The 27185-nt window shown below is 37.4% G+C and overlaps 1 protein-coding gene across 3 annotated transcripts in view; it reads right to left on the minus strand.

Annotated features, from left to right (window-relative positions):
* Nucleotides 1-27185, minus strand: part of FBXL17 (F-box and leucine rich repeat protein 17) — a 494438-nt gene that overhangs the window by 201878 nt on the left and 265375 nt on the right. The window lies entirely within an intron of this gene.

Below are 27185 nucleotides of genomic sequence, written 5' to 3' on the forward strand. Positions count from 1 at the left end.
GTCCCAAAAATAAATAAACGTTGGAAAAAAAAAAATTAAAAAAAAAAATGTATAGCAATTAAAATACACATATAGCATTCAATTTGCAGTTAAATGTTTTGACATGCATACTCTACCAAAATATCTAAAGTCAACTATCATGAAAACACCGTGAAATACTTTGAGCCAATGATGCTTTTGTTAAAGCACAGCACACAAAAAAAAGTTCTCTTTATACAAATAAAATATAAATACTCCTAATTGCTCACAGACTTTTTCTGACAAGTGTTAGTCCAAAACGAATATTTACAGTCTATGCTGAGCAATGAATGCCTGGAAAATAGCATTCACAGTGCAAACACTGACAGTTTTAACCAAAAAAAACCAAAATAAAACAAAACAAAACAAAAAACAAACAAAAAAAACCCACACCAAAACAAAAAAAAAACCCAAAAAGCAAACTTGTACATTGGTGCTAACTAATGGGGCAACTGAAATACTCTCGGCCTTGAAAGGATGTAAGAAAATATTTCAAGAACATCTGATTCTGCTGAAAATAAGATCATTAGATTTCTTCTTAAAACAAACGCCTGAAGGTGAGTGTTGATATTTTACACACACACCCCACACACACACCATGATCTACAGCAAGGAATATTTTGATCCTTTTCATGTGACATTTTGTTACTTGGGGAGTAGAAGAGAAATATGAAAAACTGACACGGAGAAGATGTCCTAAAATGTACAAATGAATCATGTTTACTGCAGCTATAACATCATTTGCTTTTCATCCCTGTGCTATGCTATACCTACATTTAATGAGTGATTTTGTATTTTAAAGGGGGAGATATTAAGGATTTAACAGTTTGGCTATTCAAGAATGCTTATTTATTCTGAAAATAGAAACCTTAAGGACACACCTTTTTTAAGTCAAAGAAGATAAGGAATATGAGTGATGTCTGTGTATAAATAAAGAAAAAGGGAAAATCAGTTTTAAAGGATAATTTTGTGTTATCTCTGCTAATGTGCTTTTGTATATGCATCATGCCAGCAGTATGCATACATAGAAAATAAGGACTCATAGGACAAAGTCACAAAGAAAATTATCCTCATTAAAAAGCTGGATTTTATAACCTGTAAGTTGGGGTATCACAGAGGTAAATTTAACTTCTTACTGATAATGGAGAAAAGGAAGATTATTTTTCCTGCACCCTCACTGCCCACCTTGGACTGGTCAGTAAAGAAAGGAGTCTTATTTTTTTTTTTGGGGGGGTGGTTTGAAGGGTGTCATGCCCCCACATAGCTGGAGGAAGAAATGAGAGCTGACGACTCTTTACATATATCTTTCTAATTTCAAAACCTTCCTCATGCAGATGCCTGAAATCAAGTTCTATAGTATTGATAACTGATTTTTTTTTTCATTTTATATTCTAGATTACTAGCTATAATTATTTTGAAGTACTCCAGTGGTCAAATAACAAAACTAATCTGTATAGAATATTCTTACAAAGAGAATTACCCATCTATGTTAGTTGCTTGATTCTTCCTTTATTGCTGTCCTAAGAGGTTTCTTTGGACATATAGCATATATTTCAAATTAAAATATTATGCATTAAAACAGCAGATTAAGTACAAGTATTTCTCCAAATAACAGATTTGTATATGAATCTACCAATATTGGACAATCTCAGCATAAATTAATATATTCACTATATCATTCCATTTATACTCAGTCAGGTCCTGCAAAGCCAAATTTGGCAAAAGATTCAATAACACATCCAATCACAAGGCTCTGAGCAGGTTAACGATGGTTTTCTTCAGGATTACATTCATCTCCATGAAGTGTGGCTATCTTTGAAAACTCCTGTTAAGTTCAGAGACAGTAACTTTTTTTTTTTTTAATTTTTTTTTAACGTTTATTTATTTCTGAGACAGAGTCAGAGCATGAACAGGGGAGGGGCAGAGAGAGAGGGAGACACAGAATCTGAAACAGGCTCCAGGCTCTGAGCTGTCAGCACAGAGTCTGACGCGGGGCTCGAACTCATGGACCGTGAGATCATGACCTGAGCCGAAGTCGGACGCTTAACCGACCAAGCCACCCAGGCGCCCCTGAGAGACAGTAACTTTTAAAGATACTCTTAACAGGTCTTCCCTATTACTAAAAATCTTATCTCTCATGCTAGCAAATGCAAAGAGCTTTTCATGATAGCATGAAGAAAGAAATTGCCATAAAATGAAAACTGAAAAATTACACTGTTTTTAAGTCACCGACAGGGTTTATTTCGCAAGGGTACACTTCATCACTACAAATGCTTCGAACCCATCTCACAAGATGTATCTGCTTTCCTGCTGTTGTTTCTATTGCATAAATCAAACCAGTACTCATTAGTGTAAACTCATTAGGGTAAACCAAACCTCAATTGCAAGGATCTCAGCATTTTTGAAAACATAGATATAAAGATATCCAAATTAATGTCACTTAATTAAAAATATATAGTTTGCTTTGGACAGTTTTTACTAACTCTGATCCTTATTATCTGGACTAGTGAGATTAAGGTAATTTAGGGCTGTATAGTTCCAGAGTGCAGCAGAGCATAAAGACCTTCTAAAACAGAGAGGCCCAAACCCATAATAGCCACTACCATGTAACTAACACTGAGAAATGCAATTTTAATTTGCAGCAGGAGCTTAAGGAAACACTTTGGTGTAAATAAAAGTGAATCCTTAAAAAAAAAAAATTTGGTAATTTTGCACATGAAGTGGATAAGGCACTGACATAATACTTTCTTTTTAAACCAACGAAATACAGTTTCTTGATGGAGAAAGAGCTGTCTGAGCTAATCAGAATCCAAAGCATCCTGAGATCAAAACAAAAAAATCAATGTGTGAAACATTATGTGCTACTGAGACACAAATGGCACTAGCATCTTAGGTGGCACTGCTGGGACAAATTCAGTCTCCCTGAAATTCCCAAAGTGTAACTTGGCTTTGTTGCCAAAACACACATTTTAAAATCCTGTTTTGAAAGTAGAAATGTAGACACTAAGAATTTCATGATCCTACTATACTCAAATGAAGTATATCTGTATGAAGTGTTCAGGTGAAAGGCAACGGAGCACAATCTGTAACAGGAACGACCTGCTTCAAGACTCAGTAACGCTGGAAAAACAAAATTCCATTTGTGTCACATATCTCACGCATAGGCTTGAAATTAGATGGAAAACTGCATCTCACTCCTGGCATCTCCAGTTGTGAAGATGACTTCAGCAAACTGCATGGGTTCCTCTCTGTCCAGTCTCAAGCTAGATCTAAACTGACACAAATCTGATTCCAAGTCACCTTCCTCATCCACAACCCCTGTGAGAAGGTGGGTGGGGAGAGTCATTCAGTCCTCTTCTAAACTTGCTTTGATGTCACAGAGGAAGTAGCTCTACTCCTTTCCAAGCCTAATCTCTTCAGTCCCTTTGTGATACCGTGATTTATAATAAATACGTATCTAGTCTTCCTCCTTCTTTCTATCACAGAGCTCCTAAAACCCTTGGGGAATATCCTAAGTGATGAGGGAGATAAAGGTGTCTTTTGTTATGTTAATGAGGTGGTTTTTGGTCCCGTGCCCAAGGAAGGGTCTGGCTGCCAGGAGAACCAGCCCTGTGATTGGAGGGCTGTAACTTTCTGTCATTGCCCCACCACACCCCTGGAAGGGGAAAGAGGCTGGAATTTTAATCAATTCCCAGTGGCCAATGGTTTAATCAATCATGCCTATGTAATGAAGACTCCATAAAAACCTAAAAGTATGGGGTTTGGAGAGCTTCAGGGTTGGTGAACACGTGAAGCTTTTGGGGACAGCCATTCAGGGATAGCATAGAAGCTCCTTGCCCTTTCCCGAGACCCTGCCCTCTGCTTCTCTTCCATCTGGCTATTATCTGCTTTTATATATCCAGAGTTATATCCTTCTATAATAAACCAATAATCTAGTAAATAAAATGTTTCTCTGAGTTCTGCGAGCTGCTCTAGCAAATTAATCAAACCCAAGAAGGGGGTTGTTGGAATCTCCAAGTTACAGCCAGTTGGTCAGAAGCACCGGTAACAGCTGGGCATGCACCTGGCATGTGAAGTAGACTGAGCCCCTCATCTATGGGATCTGATGTTATCTCTGGGTAACTGGTATCAGAATTGAGCTGAACTGCAGGACGTCCAGCTGGTGTCAGAGTACTGCTGGGTGTGACAGAGATCCCCAAACACTGAAATTGGTGGGCAACCTTACCTACTCATTCTAGACTTGACCATTTTTTCTCTCTTATTCTTCTGTCCCAACCTTAGTCAGCCTCTCAATGCCTCTGTGTTTCTCAAATTCTAAAAGGAACTTCCCTTATTCTACTTTACTGTGAAATCATCGTCACACATGTTCCTGCCCTTCATGGTTATAGGCCAAATCATTTACACTTGCTGTCCCTTCTGTTTCTCTTTCATTTACTCCTTGGTACATTCTAATTCAGTTTCTCTTCCCTACATTTTAGAGTACAACTCCAGTAAAATTGCCTATCACAGAATTTCCTAAATCAAAAATCTAGAACAGAATCTCATCTTAACACAACTTCCACAACGTCCGGATTTGCCAAAACTCATTGATGAAACTGTCTTCTCCCGGGCAGCCATCAGATTGGTTCTTTTCCTATCTTCCTGATTATTCTGAGTTTCCTAACACAATGTTGGAGATGTTTCCTCAGCTCCCTTGAATGGAGTGACCTTATCTATTGCAAGTGATGGGTACATGACTCTGCCTGAATGACTCCCAAATGCATCCCAGGCCCTGAGCTTTATTCTTAATCTTTATGCCCTCAACACATCTCTACATACACTTTGAGATTCAACTTCTCTGAAACCCGTTCATCATCTTTATCTCCTTATACTTTAACCTAGATAAAGCTTTAGACAGCTCATTTGAAAAAAATCTAATGAGTTTTAAAAAATCTTATTAACACCCCAAACTCTCACAATACATTGTATAAATGAGAGAGCTATTACTACAAATCAAGTACGACCAACAGCAAGTCAAAAACAGTTACACAGTCATGATCTGCAGAAACTCTCCCAGAAGGTATGACATGGAAGTCCTCAGCCATATCTTGATCCCAACCACTAATAACACGTTCTAACTCATCCCTCATTAACTCTTTTGCATTAGAAACATTTGAGATGTCTAGAGTCAAGCTAAGGGGCACTCAGCATCTCTCTCAACATGAAATATGTTGCTTTTAGTGGAAAGATGTTAGGGAGCTAAACAAATAAAAGGACCTCATCTTAAGTGAAAAAGATAAAGGTATATAGGCTCATGTCCATAAAATTATTGAAATACATATGCTTATTTAATGATAGCCTGCTTTCACTTACACATATTTTTGCTTCAGGAAGAACACTTTTAGTCGTCAAGTTACAAGAGTTAGAAGGCCAGTAAGGCAATATTTTAATGATATTTCATGGTAATAGCTGGTTAAATGGCAGAGTAAAGAGGATAAAATGAAAAATGAAAAATTCTGTGTATATATTCCTACATTGAATAGCACCAAATATAGGACAAACTACACTTAATGGGTAAAGATTGAACTACATTGGCTTTGAAATTTAGACCTAAAATGAGGACAAGGGGTGAAGAGAACAGTATTTTAAATAGTTATTACCACCTTACTTTTTGTAGCAGCTGTGAAGACTTGAGACACAAGTAAAATGAAAGAAAATGTTACTCGTGAATGTAATCACAACCAGTTATAAAGTATTATGTGTAGGGACGTAAATTGAAGTCAAAACCTATCATGAAAAATATTACACATGAGGAAATGAAAGATAACCAAAATTGAAAAATAAATAAGTAATTAACCTGCTCTACCTGAAGGCTTAGGAGATGATGATGACTAAACAATACGGAGGCTTTACATCATAAGCAAGTTTCCCTCTAAATCCCACACAAGAAGGCTCTTACTATGGAAAGCATTCAGCACTATATTTATAATGCATTTTCTATACTTAGACTGACATAGATATAAATTCTTACTGAGGATTAGGTCAATCTCATGAAACAGGCTCCAGAATTTAACTATATTTAGCTAGGAGAGAAGTGAAAAAAAGGAGGGTACAGTATTACAATTCTATGGTAATGAAAATACTACTGGAAAAATTAATACGAAAATATTTTCACAGTTTCTATACATGTTTTATAATAAGTCATATAATAACCATATCATGCAAAACCAAGTAGATTTTTATCATTTTCTTGCTAGAAAAAGGGTGAGACACTGAAAGCTATATGGGTGCTCATTCATTCACTCTTCATCCAATATTTACCTGTTATCCATTAACTGATGGACTTGTTGCTAAGTAATAATGAAGACAGTACGTTTCCTCACAGAAACAGACAAACAAATACCAAGTAATATGGTGAGGGTCATCACAAATGTTTGTGAAGGTGCTGTGGAAGCCTCAGGGAGATGTACATAACTGAGCAGGTCTCTCTTGTTTAATGTGAAAGAAACTCAGAAGTAGGCTGGATGTAGAGAAAGAGGATCTCTTTTTCACTGCTGGTGGGAATAAACACTGGTGCAGCTACTCTGGAAAACAGTAGGGAGGATCCTCAAAAAATTAAAAATAGAACTACCCTACAACCCAGCAATTGCACTACTAGGTATTTATCCAAGGGATACAGGTGTGCTGTTTCGAAGGGGCACATGCACCCCAATGTTTATGCAGCACTATCAACAACAGCCAAAGCAGGGAAAGAGCCCAAATGTCCAAAGATGGATGAATGGATAAAGAAGATGTGGTATATATATACAATGGAGTATTACTCAGAAATCAAAAAGAATGAAATCTTGCCATTTGCAACCACATGGATGGAACTATGGGGTATTATGCTAAGCGAAATTAGTCAGAGAGAGACAAATATCATATGACTTCACTCATATGAGGACTTTAAGACACAGAACAGATGAACACAAGGGAAGGGAAGCAAAAATAATATAAAAACAGGGAGGGGTACAAAACAGAAGAGACTCATAAATATGGAGAACAAACTGAGGGTTACTGGAGGGGTTGTGGGAGGGTTGTAGGTAAGGGGCATTAAGGAATCTACTCCTGAAACCATTGTTGCACTATATGCTAACTAACTTGGATGTAAATTAAAAAAATAAAATAAAATAAAATAAAAGGAAAGGAAAAGAAAAGAAAAGAAAAAAGAAGTAGGCTGGATGCCCTGTCAAAATGGTTAAAATTAACAACACAAGAAACAACAGGTGTTGGCAAGAATGCAGAGAAAGAGGAAACCTCTTACACTGCTGGTGGGAACGATGCAGTCACTCCAGAAAACAGTCTGGAGGTTCCTCAAAAAGTTAAAAATAGAACTACCCCATGATCCAGCAATTGCACTACCAGGTATTTACCCAAAGGATACAAAAATACAAATTCGAAGGGGAACATGTACCTCAATGTTTATAGCAGCCTTATCAATAATAGCCAAATTATGGAAAGAGCCGAAATGTCCACTGACTGATGAATGGACAAAGAAGATGCAGTATGTAGTTATGTATGTATATGTACATATTATCATATATATGTATATATATATATGAATATTACTCAGTCATCAAAAGGAAATAAATCTTGCCATTTGCAATGATGTGAATGGAGCTAGAGTGTATTTTGCTAAGTGAAATAAGTCAGGCAGAGAAAGACAATGCCATATGATTTCACTCATATGTGGAATCTAAGAAATAAAACAGATGAACATATGAAAAGGGGGAAAAAGAGAGAGACAGAAAGAAAGAAACAAACCACAAGAGACTCTTTAGGATAGAAAACAAAAGGAGGGGTAATGGAGGGAGGTGGGCAGGGGGATGGGCTAAATGGATGATGGGTATTAAGGAGGGCACTTGTTGGGTGTTGAACACTGGGTGTTACATGTACGTGATGAATCACTAAATTCTACTCCTGAAAACAATATTACACTATATGTTAACTAACTAGAATTTAAACAAAAATGTGAAAAAAAAGAAGTAGGTTGTATGAAATGCCAATAAATTGGGTTCCACACAAAAGTAAGGTACATTCAGGAATAACTGAAAGTAGAGATACTGAAGTCCCTTTCTGTCTTTTTCCTTTTTTTTCTAATATAATTTATTGTCAAATTGGTTTCAACACCCAGTGTTCATCCCAACAGATGCCCTCCTCAATGCCCATCACCCTCTCTGTGTCTTTTTCCACTTCTCTCTCTAAATTGACTTCATTCTCTCAGAATCATTTTGTGCACAATGCAGAACCATGGCTGAGGAAGCTCTGGGCTCACACTCTCTCATTCTTTGTGCTGGACTAGTGAGCTTGAGCTATATTTACAGTTGATCCAGAAAAATCACTCTCAGGAACATGACCTTAGAGGTTCAAAGCCAAACATATCTGATTTTGGGGAAGATGGTGGAATGTGAACAGCAAAGGTCACATGGCTAGTCCTGGTCCAGCAGGAATTGTACTTCCTGGGTATGCTTACTTTTAGAAAGCTGGGTGCTTCCCAAAGAGACCAGTGGGAAACTTTTACTGAGTATCTTGACTATTTTGCTGAAAAATAATTTGTATAACAGGGCAGAGTGATCCTGAAACTCTCTCTGTGAGGGTCCTTTATAGAATTTTGGATATATTCCTGAAACAGGAAGTCTCAAGATATAATCGCCGATTCCTGATTAATAATAAAATATAAATAATATAGTTCATGTTGTTTGATGTGATGAAAGGTATAGGGTGGAATTTCAGTGCTGTTAAAGAGAAGACATTCTTTACCTGTATTTTAATCCCCTATACTATACAAAAACCAGAGAAAGTCATTAGAGAAAAATAAAATAACCTCAAAATGAAAAATCCCATCATTATTAACCTCTGTTTGAAAAAGTTAAATGTGTAATTATAGGCTCACTGGGAAAACATAACCAACGTGGTTATAAAAAACTGTATGGTTATTTTGTGGGTGCAAGCAATGAGGTTTTAAGGATTATCTCACAGGGGGGTTAGAAATGGCAAATTTGTGATGTATCTTAGGTTGCATAAAGCTGGCTTGTCTCCTGTTTACTACCCAGCAATTGCAATGGGCCTAATTTACACAACAATTACTTAGAAGTAACTCCTTTGAAATGCATTGTGTGATTAATTGACTTGGCTTCAGGAATGCAATGTTGTTTCTACATTGTTGTTCAGTTCAACCTAATGCCCCCTAGAGCACTGATCCAATTAAGAAACAAGGCAGGGAGGCAGATATTAAGCATAGCATTTCTATATTACACAGCACTTTGTACAGGATCGAACACCACCATCTACTGTCTGCAGGCACTTGATTTATTCAGTGCATCCTTGTGACACTGGACATATGGCTCATGGAAATTAATAAATAGGATTTAAAGTAAGTATCTTAGAGAAAAATTAAAACCAGATAAATTTAACTTATTGAAGCATGCTTTTAAAAATAAAACCCTGTGGGGAAACAAAAACAAACTATTGGGACTTCATCAAGATTAAAAGCTTCTGCACAGAGAAGGAAACAACCAACAAAACTAAAAGGCAAACTTCAGAATGGGAGAAGGTATTTGCAAATGGCATTTCTGATAAAGGCTAGCATCTAAAATATAAAGAATGTAACATATAAAGGAACTTAATCAAATTCAACACCCAAAAAACAAACAATCCAGTTTAAAAATGGGTGGCTGGGTGCCTGGGTGGGTGGTTCAGTCAGTTAAGCATCCAACTCTGGATTTCGAGCTCAGGTCATGATCCCAGGGTTGTGTGATTGAGCCCTGCATAGGGCTCTGTGCTAAGGGTGAAGCTGGCTTGAGATTCTCTCCCTGAAAATGGGCAGAAGACATGAGTAGACATTTTTCTTTTTTCCTTTTTTAACATTTATTTATTACTGAGAGAGAGAGACACACACACAGAGCATGAGCAGGAGAGGGGCAGAGAGAGGGGGAGACACAGAATCCGAAGCAGGCTCCAGGATCTGAGCTGTCAGCACAGAGAACTCACAAACTGCAAGATCATGCCCTGAGCTGAAGTCAGTTGCTCAACCAACTGAGCCACCCAGGTGCCCCTAGTAGACATTTTTCTAAAGAAGACCTACAGATGGCCAACAGACACATGAAAAGCTGCTCGACATCACTCATCATCAGGGAAATACAAATCAAAATACAATGAGATATCACTCACACCTGTCAGAATGACTAAAATTAACAAAAAAGAAACAACAGGTGATGGGGAGGATGCACAGAAAGGGGAACCCTCTTACACTGTTGGTAGGAGTGCACTGGTGCGGTCACTCTGGAAAACAGTATGGAGATTACTCAAAAAGTTAAAAATAGAACTACACTATGACCCAGTAACTGCACTGCTAGTTATTTATCCAAAGGATAAAAAAATACTGATTCAAAACGATACATGCATCTCAATGTTTATAGCAGCATTATCAACAATACCCAAATTGTGGAAAGAGAGCAAATGTCCATCAACAGATGAATGGACAAGGAAGATGTGGTGTATATACACAATGTAATATTACATACCCATTAAAAATGAAATCTTGCCATTTGCAATGATGTGGATGGAGGCAGAGCGTATAATGCTAATTGAAATAATCAGTTACAGAAAGGCAAATACCATATAATTTCACTCATGTGTGGAATTTCAGAAACAAAACAGGTAAATATAGGGGGAAAAAGTGAGGCAAAGCAGCAAACAGACATTTAACCATGGAAAACAAACTGGCAGGGGGATGGGTTAAATGGGTGACGGTTTTTAAAGAGGGCACTTGTTCTGATGAGCACTGGGTGTTGTATGTAAGTGATGAATCACCAAGTTCTAATATTACGCTGTATGTTAACTAACTGGAACTTAACCAAAACTTGAAAAAAATAAAATGAAAATAAAAGCTTAACTACAGTTAAAACTTATTTTTCTCATAGAAGTAAAAAGGATAATGATCTGGCCTAAGGATTACTCCTGTCTGTAGTAAAAGAATTTTCTTCTGGCATTAGATGTCTCCAAACAAATTGCCATGGGGAAACAATTCTTAAATTTCAACAAGGGTTTGCACTTCCCATTATTCTAAGAAGAAATTGTCCACTTGGTTAGTAGAGACAAAGTCTGGACTCAGCAGAGTCACATACCAAATGCCCATGCAACACAACCTTTGCATTTTGATAAGTTAGGGCCCTGCCTGCTAAGACTGCCTTCTCTAAGATAAAAAAAACCATACGCAGTCACAGGGTCTCCTTATATTCCTATGTTCAGATAGTACTCAAGCTTTGCCTGGCAAATAATGTCCAAGTCATTCCCCCAGGCCCTGCTCCATCTGTACCCAACCTCCCTTCCTTTTCTCTCCTCTCCAACTAACTTTCCACGCTACCTGCTTAAACTTCAGCACCCTCTGGGCTGTAACATCATCAAGAAGAAAAAGCTTAAGGCCACTCTCAATTCTAGATACAGCTTGAGGAAAGAGGCTTCCTGGTATAACACATCTCCAGTAGTACCAGGGAAGAGCCCCAGAGGATGAGAAAACCTGAAACCAGAAGCACACAGGCTTAACTGTATTCTACCTCTATCCGTACCATCTGACCCTGGGAAAGATACTCAGTGTCTCAGAGCCAGTTACATATTTAAATATGGAGACATTTGTAAAATGAGAAGGGTGATAGAGGATTTCTCAAAATTTCCTCTGGTACCAAAACACTATTGCTGTAACGTAGAAAGACAGTGGTTTCATCATGTTCTGTAGGCTCACATTGCTTGGTTCAAATCTCACCTTCATCACTTCCTAATGGTAGATGTCTAGTTTCTCATTTCTAAAATGGCAAGAAACCTCATAGCATTGTCATGAAAATTAAACTACTTAATATTATTGGTAAGTGCCTAGAATAATACCTGACACATAGTAAGTACTCAATATATGGCAGTTGTTCTCCTTGTTACTCTAAAAATTTCCAACCAAAGACAGGTGTACAAGGAGACATCTGACTTGCTGCTTCTGTCTCACAGTAGACAAAATTCCACATAACAGCAATCTCTTCTACTTATGTCACATTTTCTTATCTCCAGTTGCAGAAATATTCCTTCATATTCTGCAATGTGCTCTAAGAACACGAACCCCTGTGACAACCCAAAGTGATCTACAAATTCCTGTTAGCAAAACATCAGAATAATAATAATAATGAAAACAAAAATATCATATAATAGCATTGTTGTTTTCTCTCCAGTACCCTTTGCAAAATTTATTTCCAACCTTTGATAAACAGATTAAACTATGCTATGACTGGATCATCTTTAGTCAAAAGTATTAAGAAAAGACCGTGGAGCAAAAGTGAAAATAGCTGAATTCTTGCAATACCTAGCAGGAAGTGGAGCCTTTCAGCAATATCTGGATAATAAAATTTGTTATTTAGAGAAATATTGCACTTGTCAGTCAGCTATTTGGATTTGTTTAGGAAGCAACATTATACATCAGTATTGTCAAAATTTTATGGAATTAATGCATTAATTTGTCTTTGCCCATGACTGAAGGTGGGGGAGATACAATGAAAAATATAATCTTATAATAATGTTTAAGAAGGTATAAAATGTGAAAAATCTTTAAATGGTAGAAAACATCCACCAAATGACTGTTTTGGGAAGAGGAAAATAAAGCAAAAAACACCCCTCTCCGTGGCTTTTCCTTCACTTTTACCTCAGAAAACACACACACGCACGCACGCACATACCTTAAGGTAACAGCTACTTTGATCATGCACACAGAAATAAGCATTTTCCCTTCCTTCCCCAGTTCCACAAGTACTCACAAAACATTACTCTCTAGGATTTTCCCATTTGTGAAACAAAGCATCAGTCTCATTGTTTATGAAACCATTAGACTATACTTAGCTTAAAGCATACTGGAAATGTAAATGTTCTCATAAAATAAGATTACACATGAACAAAAATATAAAAAACGTAACTGCACCAAACAAAACAGAGCAGGCAGTCATATATTGGGACCTGGACCTTGAGTCCTGACCAAATTTCCATAATTTGGAGACTAGGGCTTAAGTATCATCCATGTAAAGGATCTGACTGACATCTCAGCGAAGAAAGGGGAAAAAAAAAAGCAACTTTGCAAATGGAAAATAGTCTCAGACTGATTTTCATAAGAAAGGTGGAAAACTCACTGTGTTTAATCGTTTCTACTTAGCAAAGAATTTATCTTTCATATTCTTATAAAGTGGCTTTCTTCTGTGTTATCAATAAAAACTAACACTGACCTTCCTCCTGGAAGGTTAAACTTCTAGCTTCTGTTTGAAACGCTAGAGTGCCTTTTCTCAGAAGAAATGCTACATATACGTGCCGCAAGCAATGAGAAAGAATACACCATCTCTCCGACCCTTCATTAGTCAGAGGATCTTGGCAACAGCAATGCTACTTGTATACGGTCTCTGCATGAAAAACTGTTTTCAAAGGTAACCTTGCCAAGGGCTATGTTCTGTCTTGGCAAAAGGAAGCAAACTTTACTTTTCTACCAATCGGTTTGCTCTGCATGAGAAACAGGTGTTAAGGTATGAAACGGGGCTCGGAGCAGTAGCAAAATAAAACTCACCCAAAATAAGTTTCATCTGGAAAAAAATACAACTCAGATAATAAGCCTGCAGGGCCGACATGTTTTTGCAAAATGCAAATCATGAAAACTGGTTAAGGGATTAAATGCTCTTTTGCAAAAATGACCATGGAGATTATAATCATTAATTAAAATCATGTAAATAATTTTCTGAAAGAACTCTCCCTTTTTATCTCACAGGTTTCAAACAGCCTAATGGTAAAAAGGTTTAGTCTCAGAAGACATTCTCTAATTAAAACCAGAAATCTGGTATAATTAATAAGTGTCAGTCTGCAATCTCAACCACTTAGTAAAGGCAGAGAAATCAAATGCTGATATTTTTGTAAAAACTCCAATAAAACCTCCAAGAAAATGAAATTTTTTATAGAGTCTACTTCCTATCTATACAATAGGTGCCCCAAATGGGACTAGGAACTTGTTAAGTGGATAAATATTTTAACACTTACAATTCCTATATGTCAGTTTTATTCATTTTTCTTTTCTCTTTGGCCCCAGGAACAGACCACAGCTAAGTCTCTCAGCATCTTCTCTACCTCTGCCACTGGACTATGCTCCTGCATTCAGGCAGAGTGGTCCCGGGACTATGCCTGAGCTCTCCTAGCACATACATGATACTCCTTCCAGCTCTGGCCTGGGTGGTATGCAGACACAGGTCCCTGACCTTGGCTGCCTGCTACTACCAGAGCTCAACCAGAGGGAAGAGCCTGTGGTATGCTGAAAATAGCAAAGAGAATCCCAGAGAATGGAGCTGGAGCTGCTGGATTAAGGAAACTGGGAAGGCCACCTGACCTCTGGGTCTCTGTTTGCATGAGCCAATGAAGTTTCTGACCGAAATGACTGTAGCTGCTTATAACAAAGAATTCAAACCAATATAAGTATATACAAAGCATTCGATACAAATATGTGGAAAATTACATGACAGTAACGTTAGAGACAAATGAGCTGCTCAGATCCTCCTTCCAGCAACGGCTTGCTGCCAAGTTTGGGGCATCGGCAGCACCAGACTCAGATGCTGGCCTCTGCCACAGGGTCGACCTCCCTGTAGACAGCCACTTCGCCTAAGCAGCAGTCTGCGACGGTGGCTGAGCAGGGGGCGGTGGGGGGGGGAGGGGGGGCGGGGGAGTGGGGGGAGACATCAAGAGCCACTCATTCAGCCCTAAGCAGGACACCTGGACAGAAAATGCTGACTCCGGAACTCCCTGCAGGGCTGGCCAAGACCTTCCTACGGCTGCATCAGTTTGAATTTTCCCTCAGCCCAAGCCTTCCTGCATGCTTCCTTTCACAAGGCTTCATCCCTAATACACACCTTAGACCCTGACCTCCATCTCAGTGCCTGCAGCCAAAGAACCCCACAGTGACAGACATAGTCTCTATCCAAGTGAGCATTACAACATATTGTTAACAAAGTAAGACAAGAGCATAAAAACAAGTATATATGTGAAACCATATAAGGAAAATCCTCACCAAATCTCTACAAACAAAATGTACAACATAGATTCTCTTCTGTCCCACCTCAGCCTCTCATTTTCCAAACTTTCTTTGATAATACAAATTCCTTCAGGCACATGTAGAAGAAATCTTCATAAGGGAGAAAGGCATTATTTAATAAATTGGATTAATACTATTAAGTTAGCTGGGAATCTACTTAAAATCGACAAGGCTATGAGCAATGTGATATTTCCCATGAGTCACCAGTTTTGCTTTTTTTAGTCACTCTGAATGTTGCAATGATAACCTTTTTTCTCATTATTGCTGTTTTTTATTAAAGGGGATTTGATGTACAATCTGGGTAAGATTTAAGTATTTAGGTGATGGCAAATAGATGTTTTCAATCAAAACTTGCTGTGAAGCAAATTTCTTTTAAGTGAATCCTATTTTTTTAATTAACTGCCATTATAAGAGATCAATTGAACAATAAAAAGATCACACCTGGGAATGAAGGTTTTCTTTAAAACTAATATAGTTAAAGATATAAACAACTTCGATAAAACAACCCCAATTTAGGGATTCTATCCTCATTGCCTCATCAAAACATTTCTTGCTCTAGACACCAAAGACATTCACAGCACAACCCCATGGACACTCGTTAATCCTTTCCTACAGACTTAATTTTCTGAAGTATTATCACTCCGTTGGCAATTCTCTCGAACATCTACCACATAACACTCTTGGCTTCCCTCTCACCTTTCTCCTTTTCCTGTACACTTTCCAGGCTCGTTGCCTTCCTTGCAGTCATGAAAAGACATCACTTCAAGCTTGGTCCAAGGACCTCAGCCCTCTCTCATTCTATAAGCAATCCTTAGTGTCCACACCATACCATGGTTCTAAAGCAGCATCCATCCAGAGATACACATAATCCACTCATATGCAGACCACTCACAGAACACTTCAGATAAATGCCTCAAAAGCACCTCTAGTTCCACATGCCAAAGACTAAACTCCTGACCGCCATTCTCCCAAGTTGCCTATCTCAGGGAATGGTGCTACGGTTCATCCTATAATGAAAAACCAGAACCAAATAGCCTTGGTGACATCTCCCTCTAGTTCACTGTCTCCCCACATCCAAATCCATCATCAAGTACTGGTGGTTCAGCCTCAAAAATTTTCACATGATGATAAATTCTTCATATTTATTTTTCTAACATGTGAAAACATAAAAAAACACTTTTAACTCTTGGGCCAATTTTAGCTCACAAGCAGTGAGGTGGATTTGAGCGATGGGCTGTAGTTTGCTGACCTGGGTCTTATAAGATACACTAGGGGGGTTCTCAAAACCGCATGCCTTACTAAGTTTATATTACATGAGGGTTTCTTAAGGGGTTTTCAAATGTCTGGTTCTATTTTGTAGGTTGTTACACATTAACACAACACACAACACACTCTCTCTCTCTCTCTCTCTCTCTTCTTTATATACTAAAATAACCAATAAATTAACTTGTGCCACCAAGTTTTCTTTTTTGCTCCAGTGCGGGGAGGGGAGTCTGCTTAAAGGAATTTCTTCTCTTGCCATCTTGGTTTAACTGAAGACTATCATAAGGTGACATCAGCATAGCAAACTATTAAAACCAAACAAAACCTTACCATGTAAAACTATTTATCTGTGTGAGTCAAGATTTTTCTCTGAAATGTGCAACCTGAACAAAATACAGAAAAGAATTGAAAGCTGAGGCTAACATTGTATTGCAACTGCTATCCAAAGCATATAATTTAAAACTAATAGCAATCACAAGAGTAATTAACATTTATCGAGTCCTTACTATGAGCCAACCCCTTTGCTACTTATTTAAATTCTTTGGTTCATTTAAATACCCTTGCTTTTTAAATATTTTCTTGAGTAAATATCATATACATCTGAACTTGTACAACAAAATCAGAGCACAAAAAAACCCACATTTCTCTGTCTTCTGTGTTGGCATTTTGCGTAAAACTTCACTTGGGAAGGGAAGCCTGTATTTTTCCTTTAATATGCTACCCACTTTGACACTTTATTGCATATTCTTATTATTTGCTGCTCTGCTGTTTGCTTTATATAAACCTTGCTCCTTCTAGGATCAGGCTGTCCTTGAGGACAGGCATCAGGCCTTATGCGTTTTCTCCCACTCTTTATGCTAACTCTTCACTCCTTACACACAAAGCCTGTATCCCACATACTCCCCTAAAACAGGGCTTAGCACACAGCAGGTCCCCAAGAAATGAACTACTGCTTATGCATGTGAATTGTTAACATAATTTGTGAATTCTTCAGTTGTACATTTTGTTTAAATGCATTTCAGTTAAACTGAGGTGCATATAAAAATTCTTGTAAATTTTTAATAAACTCTAATCCTTATATTACAGATCAGAATATATGTGGGTAGCAAAATAAAATATTTAGTTTTAGTAAAAGCAGAAAAAAAAAATCTGTAACAACTTGTTTTCTTTTGTTAATTTATGTGTCAAACTCTCCTGTCCAGAAAACACAATGCCCCTCCTACGTTTATACTCTGGCATTAGCTTTGCAATCTGCTAGGCTGGAAAAAAAGTGTGACTCTGGACACAATTAGTTCCATATATTACTTTACAAAGTAAAATTTATTTGAATGTGCCAACAAAAATTAATCAGTGTCTTTTTTTGCAATGAAAAATCAGAGAACCTCTACAAAGCCTCTACCTTGTACACTTGGACCAGGCTATCTGAACTTTTCCTAATGACTCTCACACGCCAGAGAGAGGCAGGTATTCACAATGACGATAGCTAAATGAGACCAAGCATTGGTCTTGAAAATCTAGAGGGTGAGACTGGAGCTGAGTGGGTCTGTATTTATATAAATATGAAATTTACAGAATTTGGAACTATTTTCTTTTCATTGCCAAGAAACATTTAAAAGTCTCATTAAAGGCTTTCCCCTACATAAGTACACAAACAGGTCTTTTCAATTACATACCTGAGGGATGAATATTTCCCAAAGGGAAGAAAATGAAAACAAGCAGTAACTACTGGATTTGTGCATACTGTTAAGATGTATTACATATTTTAGAAAACTTGATCACTTTTGTTTTGTTTTAAAGAAAGAAAAGACTATGAATTGAGGAATTTAATTAGAGTATGTTCTCTTCAATTCCCAAACTAAATAAGTATATAATCAATCTGTGAGATAATTATGTGGAGAATCAGCAATGGAGAGCGAAATAAAACATTTCTAAACCGTTTACTTAGACAAATGATAAAGTATTTAATAATTACATTTTTAACCTTACACACACAGACCTCTTCACACACATACTACTCCCCAGTACCACTGGTCATGCATACTTCCAGGTATCCTTTTAGGGAGACTCATTTAAAATTTGCTTTTTATAATTTGTTAAAATTGGTAAATATTCCACTGTTGAAAAGATTCCTTTTTTTTTTTTTTTGTATTTTACATGGCATAATCAACTTTTATGATAATAATCCCACTTAAAATCTTAGTCTACTTTAAAAAAATTAAATGCAGTAGTTTAGCACAGTTACTATCTTCCTTCCCCTGGAACTACTGCCCTTGTGAGTTTTATAAGAAAACTCAGTCCTTCACCACGCCCCACAGCATTTTGCCAGTAATTTACTAAGAAAGAGCAAAACTTTATGAGGAAGCAAAGTTGAATCCACTGATGGGGAGCATTAAAATGATTACTAAAGAAGATTTCCTTTGAATTTCTAATAAGGAATTCATCTTGAAATGTATCCAAAAGCTGAAAAGGCAATTTACACTGCCAGATATTCCCTAGGGGTCACCAATGAAAAAATATTATATCATACAGTGTTTAGCGTCTTAGCGTCCTAGAATAATTTCCTTTACTCCCCATTCAAGTTCACAATCCCACACTGACAGTTTTTAGCATCTTTTGATTTAGTAATTTTACTGCATTTATATTTGCAATGATTATATGCAGACCTGAGAGTTAAGTGGGTGGATCTGTCTAAGGGTAAGGACAATAGAATAAGATTTAAAATCTTTAACTCAGTAGGGTGTCTATGTTTTATTCTAATGCCTAACTTTATTTCAAGATGTAATGTAAATGTATGATAATGTGGAAAGAAAGAAGCACGATGTTTAAAAAATCAAAGCCATCAAGTACTTAGAAAGCCACAGATTCAGGATGCTAGAGCCAGAACACATCTGCATGTACTATAATCCTTAATTTTAGATGTCCATATTCCCCTTTGTAGTTCTTTGAACACTCAGTGTGCCAACATAGTATAAAGTCAATGGTTTAAACATCAAAATCTGTACTTGCACATAGTATGCTCTCTAAAGGCTGCACAGTCAAGACCCCTGGGCCCCGAAACTTAAAATGATTACTAGAACACAGGTATAAAACACAATCTGTGGCACTTAGCAGGGTGTGCTTTTTCAGTCATTATTTTGTGCAAATTAAGCCCCCTGTGACCAGTTAGTTCATCAAGAAGCAAGGGCAAGACACGAGGGACAAGCTCTTCTGCACAAACAAGTTATGAAATCATCTTTCTGATAAAACGGTTAAAATTAATTATGTATCTCTGTGTATCTTACATCCAGGAAGCTGTCCAAACCCTGGTAAACTCAGTGATTCTAAGAGACAGAAGCAACTATTATATGATCAAGTTTCCATCATGCAAATGCCAGCAGGACAAGCATATAACACTGGGTAAACAGCATGTGCGATTTGGAGAAAAACCAAGGGAGCCTCTCCCTACTCATTCATTGTCTTTCTCTCCTTTATCTTTAGAGAATACCAAAACTATTCCTCAACTCCATTTTGCATTTTCGTGTGAACAATAAATATTTAGAAGTTTCTCATTCATGTATAAAAATGGGTCTTATGGTTAAATAACACAAACAAAAGCTGCAAGTGTGCTATTGTTTTATGAGAGAAAGAGCTTTTTGCAGTTGAAAATGGATTACTTACAAAATCTGTATGGGCTGTCATATTCTGCTCTAAAGATGTTACTGTTCTAAACCATTTCTGGGGACTAATTATTATATGATTTGCTATGATTAGGAACCTATGAAACTGAAGCAAAGTGAAAATGATAAAACCTAAAGTTTGAAAGGCTCTCATCAAAATTGATAGAAACAAGGGTACAACTAAGTAAATCAGTGAGTGATCTCTTATGAAAAATCAACCTAAGGTTTAGCTAGGCCTGCCTATTTCTTATGCATTTTATCAGAGCATTTCAAAACGGATAGGGAAGCAATGCGACCAATCATCACACTGAGGAAAAAAAAAAAAAAACCTGCTTCTCTGGCCACATATGTTAAGTGATATATTTAGTTTTTCTATTTTATATATAAGTGACTCTTTATAGAAGGCAAATGTGTTATTTATAACATTCATTTAAAAATCATAGCACGTTGTATGTTTACCCTTGAGGGACAGGAGGACTTGTATTTTTCTTCCTATTAATAGTGTTCTACATGTGCTCAGAATCCTACTTTTTATCTCTAAGCAACTTGTATAAATACCATCAGATGGCAAAGTTGTTTACCTATAGTATGAAAATGAAGAAAGAACGGGGAACAGAAATCAGTGGAAACCTCAGACGCTTTCTCACTTAATACGTGGTGTTTATTTAACCTTTACCATACTGTTAGAAAGAAAAAGAGGGGATGGTATTTATGCCCATTATGCTGGAAAACAAGCTATGTAAAATTTAAATACGTTATTTTAGTAAGCTATTAACAAAGAAATTAGAGAAGTTTCTTCCAGCCTTAACCCCATACACTATATTGAAAAAAATCAACTGAGTAGCTATTCTATTCACATTAACAAAATGCTATCTAGCATCTGACTTGATAATTTCCTGACAACTGAGAAGCTTTTCCTGTTACTTCAACAAATCTTAATAATACGTGTTGTGTTAGAAACACATTATATGTTAGGAACTTTTCTGTATCATTCATCACTGTTAATATTAAGCCAGAGGTAACAAATGGCAAATGTAGTTACATTTTATTCACAATAAGGGCTGATGTGATGATAAATGGCATCATTCATAGAGTTTTCACCTTTAAGTCAGATGTCAGAACAAAATGACACAAATCCAATTGTTTGAAAAGAACTAGGGAATTTTATGAAGAGAACTGTCTTCTTAGAAATAAGAAAAACTGATAAATCAATATCCTAGACAGGTAAATCAATGCCGGACATGGACATGCTATCTATGCCAAAACATAACTTTAAAAATATAAACTTATTTTTTTTTAAGTTTAAAATTCTAAAGAGCTGAAAATGTTCTGGGTCTGTTTAAACAGCATGATTACCATATCAATCTACTTATCTTCCTCAATATAGACTTAGTGTTCTAAAACTGTTATGCTTGTTAGCAATATCATAAAGTTAAGGAGTGAAAAAAATGTGATTGATTATTGCAATACAAAATATCCTATCTGATTTTGTTTTTAAATGTTGGTTATCCTGTTGTATAGGTACTGAAACAATAATTTATTTAGGCATGGAGATCTTACACATGAAACATTAGCAAAGTGATCTTTTCAGCTCAGTAGGAAGCCATTAATTCATTATTGATAACATTGTTACTGTCCAAGTGGAAAATACAGCGCTTTTCAGACATGAGCAGGAATAGTACTTAATTTAGACATTTACCCACATAGGACAACCTTAGTGTTACAAGACTCATTATCTCCATAATGCCTTTGGTAGCAGTCCAAAATTACCACCAAAGTTGTGGACCTTGTCCCAAAGGACCACCAGAAAATGTGCTTATGTTACCCTGAAGGGAGAGAGCATGATAGCTCGGGGGAGTGGAGTGAGTGACAGAGGAGAAGGTAGTCAAGCTTTCTGACATTCACATATTGGCTCAGATCTGGACATTAGATTATCCAGGAGTACCCTCTGGAAGAACAAGAGTTTGGCATCAAGCAGACAGAAGAAAACAAGTTAGATTTCCCTTATTTTGGGTGTGAGGGTTTAGGCAGTACCAACAATGTACCTGGATGGTCAGACACATGGAAGAAAAATATCAGGAAATAAGGAGGTTTCTGAGCAACCAGAAAGCAGTATGAAGTTCTGGGGGAGAGGGAAGGCCCCACAGCAATGGCTGTAAGGCCAAGAGAAACACGCCAAACATAAGCATCCTGTTTTGAGTTTTGCATTGGAAGTTAGAGAGAAGGGCTTACAATGTGTTATTGAATGAGGCAGTGGTGTGGATTCAATGCACTTCTGTGGAACAATTTAACCAGTCCACTGATTGGTCAAGCAGAATCAAAGTATACCTATTATTTGGATAAAACCCTACCACTATGAAAGTGAGGGAGAGCTTTAAGATTTAGTTTTTAACACGAAGAACTAAGCAACTCACCTCTGCAAGATTGGCTCTGTGCCATTCAGATCTCAGTTTAAACATTAAATCTGCATAGGTGCCCTCTCTGACCACCCAACATTTCTCTCATGCCACTCTAACTCCCAGAAAAACATTTTATACTATCTGATCAGTTTCTTATTCACCTACCCACAAATCCTAAAACAAAAGCTTCATGAAAGCAAGGAACTTGCCTATCTTATTCACCGCTGGATCTCTTACACACTTAGTAAACTCTTACTAGGAACTAATAAATATTAGTTGAATGAGCACATGCACAAGTGCATGGTCAGATGAATGAGCACATAGTTACTTCAGCATATCTTCAATAAATATTTGATGATTGATTGTACTCTTTAAGGACCAGAAATTTCATCTAGACTGCCAGGTACTACAGACATTTTTAATACCTGTTTATAAAAATCCACAGTGAGGGGCGCCTGGGTGGCTCAGTCAGTTAAGTGTCTGACTTCAGCTCAGGTCATGATCTCACCGTTCATGAGTTCTATCCCCACATCAGGCTCTGAGCCTGGAGCCTGCTTCAGATTCTGTGTCTCCCTCTCTCTCCTCCCCTCCCCTGCTTATGCTCTGTCTCTCTCTCAAAAATAAATAAACATTAAAAAATTAAAGAAAAAGTCCACAGTGATATCACAGATGCATTTAAAAAAAATCAAGTCTTCAATCTGAGAGCATTTGCCTCCTGTTCATTTTAATTTGGAGTTAACTTGCCCCAGAAACTACTATTTTTTTTAAATCCCTCTTGAACAGAATGTTACCAAACATTCCAAACTGAAAAAAATAATAACATATTTTAAAATTTTTTTAATTTATTTTTTATTTTTTAACATGTGTTTATTCTCGAGACAGACCAAGACAGAGCATGAGCTGGGGAGGAACAGAGAGAGAAGGAGACATAGAATCTGAAGCAGGCTCCATGCTCTGAGCTGTCAGCACACAGTCCAACGTGGGGCTTGAACCCACAAACCATGAGATCATGATCTGAGCCGAAGGTGGATGTTTAAATGAATGAGCCACCCAGGCGCCTCCAAGATAATAACATTTTAATAAAGAGGAAATAAAAGATTGTAAATATGAATACATGAAGGATGTAGCATTATTCATAGTTTAGAGAACAGAGGGGGGCACCTGGGTGGCGCATTCGGTTAAGCGTCCGACTTCGGCCAGGTCACGATCTAGCGGTCCGTGAGTTCGAGCCCCGTGTCAGGCTCTGGGCTGATGGCTCGGAGCCTGGAGCCTGTTTCTGATTCTGTGTCTCCCTCTCTCTCTGCCCCTCCCCCGTTCATGCTCTGTCTCTCTCCCAAGGATAAATAAAAACGTTGAAAAAAAAAAAAATAGAGAACAGAGGACCAGTTACCTAGACTCTTAAAATATTTTACTCAAGCAAATATGAAGAGGAGCACCACAGCAAAAAAGTCATCAAAGACAAATCATGCTTACTTGAGTCATCGGCATCTACCTGATGTTTGCTTTGCCTCTGACACCAAAATTAACAGCCTCATTGGATTAAAGATTTCCCACTGGGAATTCACCAAGATATGTTGATTCTCCAACTAGACAATACTATATACATAGGATTTTTTTTAATGTTTATTTTTGAGAGAGAGAGAGCATGAGCCCACACGTGCAAATGAGGAAGACATAGAAAAAGAGGGGGACAGAGGATCCCAAGCGGACTCCTCCACAGACAGCAGAGAACCCCATGCAGGGCTTGAACTCACAAACCTTGAGATCATGACCTGAGCTGAAGTCAGACGCCTATCCGACTGAGCCAGCCAGGCGCCCCTCAAAATATATTTCTAATAGATGCTCAGATTTTTAATATTTATATACCACAGCTTTTTGATGGTTTCATTTAGCTATTTATACCATACTAGGAGCCTGGTTTTATAACCCAGAACTAAAAGATGCTTTAAAAGGGCTTGTTAGGAGACTCTCCTCAATAATTTAGAAAATCCGAACCAGTTTTAAAACAGCTAAAATAAGTTTCTATTCTGGCTTCTTCAGGTACTTTCTGGCAGGCTCTGATTACAGAATTTTTGTTCTGTTTTTAAGAATAAAAATTAGAATGGAAAAGCAAGTTATAAGGTCATAGTTTTAACCAATCACTAGGGCTTAATTTTTCTTCCTTTCTTTGCTTTCAAGGCGAAAATACTCAGAAGAAGATCAATTCATTCTTAGAATTTAGATGTACTGAGACAAATTTAGACATTTCAGTACAAATACAGATGGAGCTGTAAACATAAAAGATCAGAACATCAGAAATTCCATAGCAAAAATCTGTGGTAAATTACCCCAGCTTTAAGAGGGAAGACATTTTATGGAAGAGAAAACAGTGAATGTCCACACTGCTCTCTAGTTTAAAGAGTTTGTTCTTCAGGTCTTTGATGTGAATTTCGGAGAGCTATCAAATAAAAGGGTTGGGCTATGTCATTTTTACATCAGCCACTCGTTTCTGGGCATGCTAGGAGGAGAGGCATTCAAGAACCTCTTCAGAACTTCTCTTTCAAAGTTTAATTATGAATGGAATAGCATAGCAGGAAGACAGAAATTCAATGTGTGTACATAGACCTCTGTCCACAGGCCAAGATTTTATTTCCAAAGGACACAAGGCCTTCTCATTGAACAATGCAATGGTTAGCTCATCATACTGACACAGGGCCTGTGCCAGGACATTTAAGCCTTTCGATGTTCCACTATTCATTACTCTCTGATGCTTGCCAAGGACCAGACTGAGCCCATTCAGTATAAACTTAGTGCTGGGCCTAATCAAAGGGGTTCAAGGAAAACATGAACAAGTGTTTTGTATGCAGAATCCAGCCGCTGGCAGTGTCTATTAATGTAACACTGTTCCCAGCTAATTCTCATTTAGAAAATGGCTTTTGAACTAAATTGCGTTACCTCTCTCCTGTATTTTAACATTAACTGACACAAAAAGGAGAAAATGTTTATAATTAGTCATTTTAAAATGTACTTTATAATAGTGATTTCCCAACCTATCATCTCCTACGCTTGCAACGTCACTCGGGCAGGGAAACCGGACAACAAGTAGCAACTTTTAATCATCACCTACACTAATCTGTTGCTTTTATTTTAACTAACAAAATTATTCAAAACCACTAAAAATATAAAACGGAATGTATAAAGGATGCCACTTCAGTTGGGAGAAATGCTAAAGATATACTTGCAAAATTTTCAAAATAGACATCACAGAAGCAAAAAGCTCTTGAGAAAATGGTGTATGTGACAGAGACCTGTGTGAAGGGGTTCACCGGTTCCCAGGGTAGCTGAGCTCCTGAGCAGCTGGGACTCAAATGAGATGAAGTGAATCAGTTTGGGCAGCCTGTCCTCAAGGAACAAGGATTAAATACACTTTACCACACCGCTACCCCTACCGCCTACGAAGAGGTGGCCATTACAGACTTTAAGGGTTTTTGTCTCTAGAGAATGAGATTCATGAAAATGGGACATGGAGAGATTCGGGGACATCAGAGATTCTAACCCGAAAATGAAACAGACTTGTAACATGTACTGTTTTTAAATAGTAAAAGTTTTAGTCCTAAACTAGTTTTCAGTCTCAGATTAGGAAAATAATTTATTACAAGTTTCAATCCCCTCTGACTGAAAGTGGCTTTTTTTTCTACCAAACTTTTAGAATTGAGGAAACAAAATCCTAAGTGTGATGATTAAAGGGACAGAATTTTGCAGTTCTGCAAAAAAAAAAAAAAAAAGAATTTTGAGTTCTATTCCTGATTTCAACACTAATTGGGACCTTGGGCAAATTATTTAATCTTTCTGAGCCACAGATTCCTTATGTGTAAAATGGAAATAATGCCTACATTGTTACTTGGAATTTGGAGTGTGTGATGGTGGGACTCTTTCCTTTTCAGCTAAGTCCACCCTTGATCAGGAATGCTCCAGTCCAAAAGCAACTGTCGCACTGTTGGCCCTGTCTTTGGTTTTGCTCTCATTTAAGTTCACCGGTGTACATGCGGCTCAACAACAAAGAATGGAAGACAAAAAACCTTCCTGACAAAATATTTCTGCAAACAGGACACAGGAATAGTTTTTCCTGTGTTTCACCAACGCTTAATTGTCTAAACGGTTCCTGGCAGAAGAAATATTTAAATCATACCTTTTACAAGACTGAGGCTCTTATGACAAAGCAATTCTCTCGTGAAATTTTTTTCTGCCAATAACATTTACTATTCCAAACAATGTAAAGTCAGAGTTGAGAGACTAAATAAAAGAGGTGATATTGACTAATAGGAAAAGGTAAATATGCTATAAGCACTACAGTGAAGCCAATCAGAGGGGGAGAAAAAGATATTTGCCATCAGAATTACTGGGTGCTTTGCAAATATGTATAACACCTTGTGAAGCTGTGGGACTATTTAATTTTTCTGTCTTTAAAGGTTTTATTTTATGTGAGCCAGTTAATCTGTCCTTACTCTGCTTAAAACCAGCAGCTGTGAATTCACTTGGCTAGAATTTAGAAAGCAGTCAGAGCAAAAGACACCCATTCCATCAGCTTTATACAATTATGGAGAAGGTAACCTGTATTCAGTAATCCAACTTCTAAAACTTCAGAAAAGTTGCTCCAGCATAGGGTTTTAGGCTGCAGCCACTTTGCTTTCCAGTGGCGTGAAGAATTTTCAAATTCAAGAAGAGTTCATTAGAAAAAAGCATAAGGCTGTGCTATTGCCTCTG

The sequence above is a fragment of the Leopardus geoffroyi genome, chromosome A1 (genome assembly GCF_018350155.1).
Source record: "Leopardus geoffroyi isolate Oge1 chromosome A1, O.geoffroyi_Oge1_pat1.0, whole genome shotgun sequence".
NCBI lineage: Eukaryota > Metazoa > Chordata > Mammalia > Carnivora > Felidae > Leopardus > Leopardus geoffroyi.